At 41.7% G+C, this 9,717-nt stretch overlaps 1 pseudogene; it reads right to left on the bottom strand.

The window, feature by feature from the left end:
* Positions 1 to 1,330: 1,330 nt before the first annotated feature.
* LOC123076291 (wall-associated receptor kinase 2-like) lies at positions 1,331 to 8,399 on the bottom strand (annotated as a pseudogene).
* Positions 8,400 to 9,717: the final 1,318 nt, after the last annotated feature.

Here is a 9,717-nt window from a genome sequence, read left to right as displayed (position 1 = left end):
TATCCGGCGCTAAAGGCGCCGAATTGGATCTGGGCGTGATTTCCTATTCAGCGCTTGCTACGTCTCCCTCACTAGTCCTAACTGGGCTTGGCCGCATCTAGAGGGTGGCCGTTGGCCCACTAGTGCTCCGGAGTGGCCGATTGAAAAATGAAATATGTTCCCTCAAAAAAAAATGTTGTCCCCCTAATTTGTAAATCAAAATAGTTTGCCTCTTTTAACTCATATTAAGAAATATGAACAGGTGTGCATAGAAAAAAGAAAAAGTAAGTGCAAAGCACCCATGTGAATATGTGTGAACACATTTAGTTCGAGTTTTCGAATTTTTAAAAAATCATAACTTTCAAACGGCACATCGAAATTAAGATATGTTTTCACCCTTAGAATCCCCGCGGTCGAAACTAAATCCTGCACGGGTATGTTTCAATGAATTTTGTGTGTGTGCAATTTAGTCCCCGTTTTGTGCAACTGTTTAGCAGTCGATGTGCAAATACCTGACAGTGGATGTGCACCTTGCCGCCTACCGCGTGGACATGCAGTTTTTATTGATGTCACCTCCACCCCCAAACTACCCTTCTCCAGGGCTACCTAGTAATTAATGTGCAACATTTTCCCTGCCATGGGTGTGCTTTCACTATTTGCTACCTCGGTCAACTTCCTAGCAGTGAATGTGCAACTTTGGATGCTACCCCAGGCAACTGTCTAACAATGATGTGCAACTTTCTCCCTTAGCCACGTAGATGTGTAGTTTTCTCATATGGCACCTCATCTGAACCATGTCGATGTGTAGTTTTCACCATCCAACTATCCACCTCCCATGTTCCAAGCAGGCGAACATTTCAAGTTATGTGGCACGTAATGAATCCCTAAACTCCAGTTTTTATGCAATTAGGTGTCCTCAGATGCATTCTTTTCATGGTCGTGGCATCCTAGTGATGCATTAGTTTTAACCGAGGGCGAGGTTTCACTATCATCAAATAACAAAACAATAGTATACGACGTTTAAGCATCCATGTGCAATGAAAGAAAAAGACCCTTATGATTTTGAACTGTCACCTACACGGCTCAAGACGAAATCGTGTGAAAGTAAAAGCAAAAGCAAGACATGGAAGTACTGCAACAGCACCAAGTATTCAGGATTTTCCACATACTAGCAAAAACAATTTCCCTTTATTGCTCATATCCAATACATCCAACCGTCAAATACATATATAATATGGTGATGAATGCTAGCCAAGAAAAAATATACATGGTAAGAAGGTTCAGAAAGAAACATTTGTGCCTAAACAAGTTTTGCACGCAAGTAGCTTAATGTAGTATCTAAATTCCTTTGTCACCTAGCATAGTAAGAACTTCTTGGATTTATGTGTTTGCTCTCATCTTCTCCCATATAATAGTCAGATTCTATTACCTGGACACTAGCAGATTCTCCATGCGTCTCCACGCCCAGCCGTACCCATGGATACATTGGAAGCTTTCTCAGTCTAGCGAGCTCATCAGCAACCTCTTTCATGGAGGGCCTGTTGTCACCACACAGGTCTAAGCATTTGTTAGCTAGGTTCGCAAGCCCTTTCAACAACTCCATGCTCGCTTGTGCTTTTACTTGGCTAGCCAACACTGAATCAAGATTGTTCTCCTTCATAGCAGATAGGAAAGTTGATGATAAGATCTTCTGCATATTAGGCCCTTCGAGCTTCATTGGCAACTGCCCGGTAATGATCTCCAAAAGAATTACTCCAAAGCTATACACATCGCTTTTAGATGTTAGCTGGCATGTTTGCAGGTATTCGGGATCAAGGTATCCACAGGTACCTTGAATTATTGTGACAAATTGCTCTTTGTCGGATGGGGCTAGTATCGAGGCTCCAAAGTCAGACACCTTGGCCATGTGGTTCTCATCAAGAAGAATATTGGAAGTTTTAACGTCACCATGAATAATCGGGGGAGATGCATAGGAGTGTAGGAAGCTCAATCCTTCCGCTGCTTCATAAGAAATCCTTAAGAGATTGCTGAAGGAGATTTGCGATGCTTGGTACTTGCCATGAATATGCTCGAAAAGTGTGCCATTTAGAACAAGCTCATATACTAGAATTGGAACTTCCACCTCAAGGCAACAACCCAGGAGTTTAACAACGTTCTTGTGATTTATTTGGGACAAAATGAGCAACTCTTGGCCAAATTCCTTCTTTTGCCTTTCATTAACTAATGCACATCTTTTTATTGCAACCGGCATGTTGTTCTTCACTATCCCTTTATAGACTGTTCCATGACCTCCTTTTCCAAGTATTTTGGTTCTATCAAAGTTGTTGGTGGCATGTATGAGTTCAGCCTCTGAAAATATCGTGAAAGCAAGACCTTTCTGAGATTTCATCCTATCAAACAAAACCAACCCTCCATGTTGGCGGAAATACTCCTGCTTAACCTTTTCCAATTTTCTCTTTAGGATCATCATTTGTCCCCAAAAGATAATAATCATGGTGATAACAATGGACCCAAATAATCCGATTATAACTCCTGCATAATGAGATAGGATGAGACAATTATTTCAGAGAGAGAAAGAGAGAGAGAGAGAGAGAGAGTAAAACATTATTGGTGTTATTTTGGTCAACAGAAAACATATTATTAGTTTTACAATAACTATTTTGTTTTTTTATATCTAACATGAATGGGATACAAATATTTATGGTTTTTGACTGGAATATCTTATGCCTAGGCAAAACAGTCCAATGTCAGAAAAACACCAAATGGCTAGCAACCGAATATTTCATAAAAGCAATCTCAATTGACTTGAAGGTCGAGGGATAGCAAAATGATCTCATTTCTATTTCTGTTACCTAGTATCAAGCCAATATTTGGGTTGCAAGTATTGCCTTCCTGTTTTGTTCCTACTCGGCAAGAACACCGGTATCCTCCAATGGTATTGTGGCAAGTGCCTCCCGAAGGACAAGGGTTGTTGTTACTACATTCGTCAACATCTGCGGTAAGATGAACAAAGATAAGTATTAGAATTTTGAACATAGTGGTAACTGTTTTACATATGTTCAGAGTGAACTGCACATTCAATACGAAGATAGCCATCCGTTCCTTTTTGTAATTAGTATTACATTTTTTTTCAAAAGTGAAACTTTTATATCTTTTATAAAGTTCATAGAAAACCATAAATAAGTAAATACTAAATAAATGAAAAAGTTATATATGTTTCATGATACATCTAATAATACTGATTTGTATTGTAAACTAGGTCAAAGACAGGGAAGTTTGACATGAATAAATCAATACATCTTTGTAATAAAAAATAGCAAGTAATTAGTTGGATTAGTACCTTTGCATCCACCCTGAAGATAAGGGTTGCCCTCGTATCCCTGGGAGCAGTTGCATGTGTACCCGTAATCATTGACAGAATCCACGCAGACACTATTGCTGCTGAGGCATGCATACGTCGTATTCCGTTGTGCAGCATCACATGAGTGCACATCTCTTATAGCCCAATCAACCACCATTGGTACCCACCCATGGTACGTGTCATTGAACGTGGTGTTGCCAATGTACATACTGTCGAAGTTGAAAGCCGCAGCCTCCATGAGCACCGCGTAGCTGCACCAGTTGAACTCCCAGATCCGGCTCGTGTTGACGGAGCTCGAGAAGTTTGTGTCGTAGTAGTACATCCTCTTGGGTATCATGGTCTGGGAGCAGCCCATGCCGGCACAGGACCCGTCCACAAGGTCCGACAGGTCACGACATGTGGCGACGGCCATCCCCTGGTAGCCCGTGCCATCCGGATGGACATGGCGGCGAGTGCGCTACACCCAATGACCGTGAACCTGTTCTGGACGTCCGAGAGCCGGTAGACGGAGGAAGGCCCTCCGTTCGCACTCTCATGATAGCCAAAATGCTCCATGCTCCTGGCGGTGTTGTTGTAGCAGGAAGCCTCGATGTTGTTGAGTACCCTGGCAGTGCTGTGGGTTAGGGAGATGTCCAGTACCTCAAAGATCCCCCTAAATGGCTTGAGGATGCCATCTCTAAGCTCGCAACTGAGGTCGAAGACGTCCGCCATGAGAGAGCAGTTGGGGTCGATGCCGAATGGGTACGGTATCTCAACCTTGCCGCACCTCCTTCGGCACTGTGAGCTAGGAACCGCAGCTCCAGAGGCATAATGTGCGCCAAGCAGTATGAGGCCAAGGCATATTCTTCGACTGGATATCTACAACAAAGTAAATGTCTCTGTCAACGAAATACAAGAAACCTTCAATTCAGAGACAAGATTATTCGGTACCATAAAGAAATGGAGACTATGCGCATACTACATACTATTCATACTCGCTCCGTCCCAAAATTCTTGTCTTAAATTTGTCTAAATATGAATGTATCAAGTCACGTTTTAATATTAGGTACATCCATATCTAGATAAATCTAAGACAAGAATTTTGGGACGGAGGGAGTATATGCCACGTAGCTGGTCCAGTAAGGCCCCGTTTAGAACAAAGGAAAAAACATAGGAATTTTGGAAGATAAGATCCCTATAGGAATTTTCCTTTCACATCGTCTGACAAAGGAATTAGCATGCCACGTTTCTTGGAAAAACTCTACGGAATGGGCTATTCATCAGGAATTTTGGAGGAAACCAAACATGAACCTCATATTTTCTTCTATTAGCACATATGCCCGTGCGTTGAAACGGAAGAGATTTTTTTGCAAGAAGCATCCGGAGAGATAATTGATGTCCATCAAAACGGTCTCCAGAACAGTGGGGCGGCAGAGTGGAGATATGTGATGTTCTCACTGGTCATGTTTGGCTCGCGAGATCTTTATAGTAGTGGGGTTGATCGGAGTGGCGGCCACTACCAACTCGTGCATTTTTTTTACTTCAGGTCTGCCTCCTTGTTGAGGTTGTGGTGACCTCCTATTTTTTTATAAAAAATGCAAGCATTTTTTTAAATATCGTTAATTTCTGGAAAAAGGCAAACAAAACTTGAAATAGTAAGATTTTTTGAAATTCACAAAAAAAAATTTGAAAACTGGAAATTTCTAAGGCGGAGAAACTGGCATTTTTTGAATTTGTGAACAGTTTTAAAAAATGGAAACTTGTTTTGAAAATTCAAAACCATTTTAAATAATGTGTTTTTAATCACAAACATTGTTTTGAATTTGTGAACATTTCAGCAAACAGGAATATTTTTCGAATTATTATTATTTTAAAAAATGCAAGTAATTTTAAAAAAAATTGAAAAACAATTTTGTAATGGTTTTTTTAAAATTCGAACATTTTTTGATTTCGAACAAATTTGGAACAGTAATAAAATTTAAAAGTTCCGAATATTTTTGAAAAGGGAACAAATTCGGAAATTCTGAATATTTAACAAAAATGTGTACAAAAAACGAAATTCTTAAAAAGTAAAAAAAATATGGGAAAAATTAAAAAATAACTTTAAAGGGGAAAAAGAAAATGGGCCGGTCCAACGGTGTGCGACTGATGCGAAGCTCCTACTATATGGTTCTCCGTGCGAAAAATAAGGTTTCCCAGCTGCGTGGGCAGGATATAAATGGGTGGCTTCTCTGGGCCTTAGCGCGTGCAGACCCATGTACCGAATTCTGGACAATTTTTTTTCATTTCTAGCAGATGGACCACAAAAAATTAGTACCACCTCGGATATTAAAAAACTAGCACATATGCTCGTGCGTTGCAACGGAAGAGATTTTTTTTGCAAGAAGCATCCGGAGAGATAATTGATGTCCATCAAAACAGTCTCCAGAACAGTGGGGCGAGACAGCGGAGATATGTGGTGTCTCACTGGGCATGTTTGGCTCGCGAGATCTTTATAGTAGTGGGGTTGATCGGAGTGGCGGCCACTAGCCAACTCATACCTTTTTTTACTTCAGGTCCGCCTCTTTGTTGAGGTTGTGGTGACCCCCTATTTTTTTTATAAAAAATGCAAGCATTTTTTCTAAAAAAAACTTTAGTTTCTGAAAAAAGGCAAACAAAACATGAAATAGTAAGTTTTTTGAAATTCACAAGCATTTTTTTGAAAATGGAAATTATTAAGGTGGAGAAACTGGCATTTTTTGAATTTGTGAACAATTTTTAAAAATGGAAACTTGTCCTGAACATTCAAAACCATTTTCAATAATGTTTTTTTAATCACAAACATTGTTTTGAATTTGTGAACATTTCAGAAAACAGGAATATTTTTCGAATTTCTATTATTTTAAAAAACGCAAAAAAAATTAGAAAAATTGACAATCCATTTTTTAATGGTTTTTTTAAATTCGAACATTTTTTTAATTTCGAACAAATTTGGAACAGGAATAATATTTAAAAGTTCCGAATATTTTTGAAAAGGGAACAAATTCGGAAACTCTGAAGATTTAACGAAAATGTGTACAAAAAACGAAATTCTGAAAAAATAAAAAAATCATGGGAAAACTTAAAAAATAACTTCAAAGGGGAAAAATACAAAGAAATGTAGAATAAGAACACATAGAAATAGAGAATGGACCGGTCCAACGGTGTGCGACTTATGCGAAGCTCCAACTATATGCTGATCCGTGCGACAAATAAGATTTCCCAGCTGCGTGGGCAGGACATAAATGGGTGGCTTCTCTGGGCCTTAGCGCGTGCAGGCCCATGTACGAAATTCTGGACAATTTTTTTCATTTTTAGTAGATGGACCACAAAAAATTAGTACCACCTCGGATCTTAAAAAAAATTATCGATGGTGAATGGATGAAAAAATTCAAGAAACGTACCTTGCTTTATTAGTAGGTATAGATATAGATATAGATGTAGATTTGTGTCTAAATTTCATGTTTCCTGTGCAAGATATCATGTGGTATCTCGGTAGTTTTCCCGTTGTCTAAATTTCATGTTTCCTGCTAGATTTCAGGATACATGGCATCTCAATTCCTGGATTTTCTCTATTTCTTACATTTTCAGGTTAGCTGTTCCAAACGGGGCCTAAGATTCTTACATGATCACAAACGCTCATCAAAAAAAGGCAATTGATCTCAACACAAGCATAGCTAGAACGAGTAAGCATTTAGCACTCACTGAGAGATCTCAAGATAGGCGTGGGAGAAGACAATTTTTGATAGCTATTGCGTATGGAAGACAACTTACGGAAAACATATTACGACATAAGGCGCACCTGATATATCTCGGAGAAGTTAGCCGTGTGTATCTTGAAGGATTTATTCCAGTGCTCAAGGGACCGTGTTTTCAAAGACACCGATAGCTTCTGGTCGTATACAAACTCTGTAGAGGTCGATCTTATACTAGCGCCAGTGGTAGGTCGATCGGGACTAGTCAAAAGTCAACAGACAGCAACTTGCATGGACAAATGGCAGACTTTCTGCTTCCCTCTAAAAGTATAAGTGGAGCCGTGCGGTCAAGCTAATTTCCAAAAAAGGGACATCTCTGAATATTCCCAATATAGTTTCCCACTATATGTGGACGTCCATAGCCTGTATTCACCATACAAAACTATGAGGTCCATCTCTATCTGATCATCGTTCTCAAGTCCTACAACTGGCGCCTTATGTTCGCCCTCTGCCAAATAAAATGAATAATTCTAATGATAGGTAGAAGGAATAAATATATTGCTTCTATTTTGCTTACAGTTTGATCGCTGTGGTAAGTCGAGTATTGACTTCAATATTGTTGACTCATCTATGTTAGGTAACTAGGCACTGGAACGACGTTCAAATAATTCGCGGGTCAAGATGCATGCATGCAGGTGCAGGAATATTCACACCCAAAGGGGGGCGCTTGTCTTGCCTCTAGAAGCTGAGCCATATATAGCCTGCTGCGCTCGATTTGTTAATTAAAAGCTCGGGAAGATAGTGAGTTACTTTGGCTCAATTCTTCAAGATAACGAGAGCTCATATTAATACTTAGCTCAACTCGTGTAACACATGACATAAGTTCATTTAGCTCGTTATCATATTATCATATGAAAAGTAAAGCGAGTCCGTGTAATTAAAAGTCCGTTAAGATAGTGAGTTACTTTGGCTCGACTCTTTAAGATACGTATACAACAATAAAAATGATTACTTGAGCATGTAAGATGTCCGTGTTGGGCAAGTTCGTTCAGATTGTGGACCCTCTTAGAGGTGATGGTGCATGCATGTGGTGGAGCGGGACCGGGTTGTACAAAGGGCTGCCGCTACGCCAGCTCGGGTTGGTGCAAAGGGGTGCACCCTCTTAGATGTTGGGGCCGTCGAGGGTGCTGACCACCGTGGTGTGTACTGTAGCGGTTGTGCGACGTGCGCCACTCCATGCCATGACGACCTGTGGATACATCGATTACTTCCGTGGACTCGGCGGTGATGATGAGAGCCTTGGCACGACTGCACAGGCTTGTGGTGGTGCACGTGTCTACGAGGTGGTGCCTGTGGTGGAAGACCATGTGGACAAGGATGGTGATCGTTGGGATGGAGGCAGTTGAGGATTTCCACAAGGGCGTCCATGGCGAGGATATTGGTACAATCGTCCATGGAAGAAGCCTTCATGTTGCCGCATTGATCCTGGATCGTTGCTACTTGATGCGTGGTCCAAAATCGGTCTTGGTGTGTTTTAATAACTGGTTGTGGACAAACATATGTGCCCTTGTGTTGTCCCCGAGGGTGACTTCGGTAGCGACCCCACCGCCAGTCTCAATCCATATCCCCTTGCTACCGCCAGGGCAAATCCCCGGGTGCTGGTCGGTTGCGGCGGGGGCTTGCGGTTTGCCTGGAACCGGCGCCCCTCCCTCTCTCCTCTCGATGCGCTTCGGCCTGACTTGCACCGCTACCACCGGAATCTGGTCTACTCGCTATTCCTCCTCATGCCTCGGCCCCAGTTTCGGGTACGCTGGCAGTAGTGAGCCTCCCGGCTACCCCACTGGTGGCTAGCAAACGGATTTGGTGTTCCTCGCCCCAGATCTTGTGGATGTCAATGCCTTTGTTGCCCAATGGCGAGGTTTCCTCATGATCTGCCATGGATATGCTTCCCTTGCGACATGAGCACCGCCTATATGGGGGCATGGTGGCTTGGGTCGACCGAAGCGGCTTGCCAGTGATGGCAACATGTAGTGTGGGCTGGCAGGTGGCCGACTCACGACCCTGGTAGTTCGATTTGGGGCTCTTGGCATGGCATGGTTTAGTAGCAGGGGGTGCTCTAAAGGTGAAAGGCGGTGCCTTTCCATGGTTGGTTCCCATGTTGGTGGCGCGGTGCTGATGGTGATGCAAGGATGCCAGTCCTTTTTCGGTTAGTAACCGACCGCATGTTGATCGTATAGTATAGAACTTTTGTTTTGTGCTTAATCAACTAGGTTACATATCGTCTATCCTATATCTCTAAGATATTCATCCCCACTACTTTATTTATCGTGACATGGAACCTGTGCACATCATCAAGTAGGTCTATCATGTAAAAATGCTTTCCCACTAACTTCTTCATGTGCATGCTCTCTCTAACTTTTCATGCGCATGCATCCTACCACAAATGACCATCATCCTATGTTTTTTCGCTATTTGTACATGTCTTGATGTCATCCAATCCAACCAAGATGTCTATCACGAGTAACTCTCACATCATTTGGTTACACTTCACGTGCTATTATGGGATCGTCTGACTCCGAATGCCTAAACGACTGTCTTTTCTCATTCCCATTCTCTTCTGCTTACTGTCCATGTCTCTTTTGCTCCCCCACGTCATGTAATGCCTCACTTCTTCATCTCTGATGT

This window comes from Triticum aestivum, chromosome 1B, assembly GCF_018294505.1.
Source record: "Triticum aestivum cultivar Chinese Spring chromosome 1B, IWGSC CS RefSeq v2.1, whole genome shotgun sequence".
NCBI classification, from domain to species: domain Eukaryota; kingdom Viridiplantae; phylum Streptophyta; class Magnoliopsida; order Poales; family Poaceae; genus Triticum; species Triticum aestivum.
The sequence above is the reverse complement of the archived record's forward strand: the minus strand, read 5'-3'. Positions and strand labels throughout refer to the sequence as shown.